Source organism: Octopus sinensis, linkage group LG1, assembly GCF_006345805.1.
Source record: "Octopus sinensis linkage group LG1, ASM634580v1, whole genome shotgun sequence".
Classification (NCBI taxonomy): Eukaryota; Metazoa; Mollusca; class Cephalopoda; order Octopoda; family Octopodidae; genus Octopus; species Octopus sinensis.
In genome coordinates, this window is record NC_042997.1 from 20,615,768 (window position 1) to 20,616,698 (window position 931).

Sequence of the window (931 nt, forward strand, 5' to 3'; positions counted from 1 at the left end):
ACACACACACATACATATTTATATATATATATATATGGTTCCGGGTTCAGCCCCACTGTGTGGCCCCTTGGACAAGTGTCTTCTACTGTAGCCTCGAGCCGACCAAAGCCTTGTGACTGGATTTGGTAGATGGAAACTGAAAGAAGCGCATCATATATATATGTATATATATATATATATATATATATATATATATATATATATATATATATTTTTTTTTTTCTAGTTTCAGCTCAGAGCTGCGGCCATGCTGATGCACCGCCGTTAACTAAGGGAATGCTTACAGCATTTAGGTTTCCCAAGCGGTCACCTATCTAAGTACTAACTAGGCTCGATGTTGCTTAACTTCAGTGATCGGACGAGAACTGGTGTTTTCAACGTAATATGGCCGTAAGCCATATATATATATATATATATATGTGTGTGTGTATACGTCTGTGTGTCTGTGTTTGTCCCAACCCCCAACATTGCTTGATAACTGATGCTAGTGTGTTTACGTCCCTGTAACATAGCAATTTGGTAAAAGAGACCGATAGAATAAGTACTAGGTTTACAAAGAATAAGTCATGGGGTCGATTTGCTTGACTAGAGGCAGTGCTCCAGCATGGCCACAGTCAAATGACTGAAACAAGTAAAAGAGTAAAAGAGTGTACCATAGATGAGTAAACAAAGCATCACACATATTGTACGGAAAACGAAACTTGGGAGGCATGTGTGTGGTGTTGCTTTGCATCTGTAATAAAATAAATATACACAAATTGTAAAAATAATAATGAAAAAATATACAGTACATGTACAAAAATTATACATAGTTCCGGGTTCAGTCCCACTGCGTGGCACCTTGGGCAGGTGTCTTCTAGTATAGCCTCAGGCCGACCAAAGCCTTGTGTGTGGATTTGGTAGACGGAAACTGAAGGAAGCCCATCGTATA

General features: G+C 38.9%; 1 pseudogene; it reads right to left on the bottom strand.

Moving 5' to 3' along the window:
* Positions 1-277: 277 nt before the first annotated feature.
* Positions 278-396, bottom strand: LOC115220597 (annotated as a pseudogene).
* Positions 397-931: the final 535 nt, after the last annotated feature.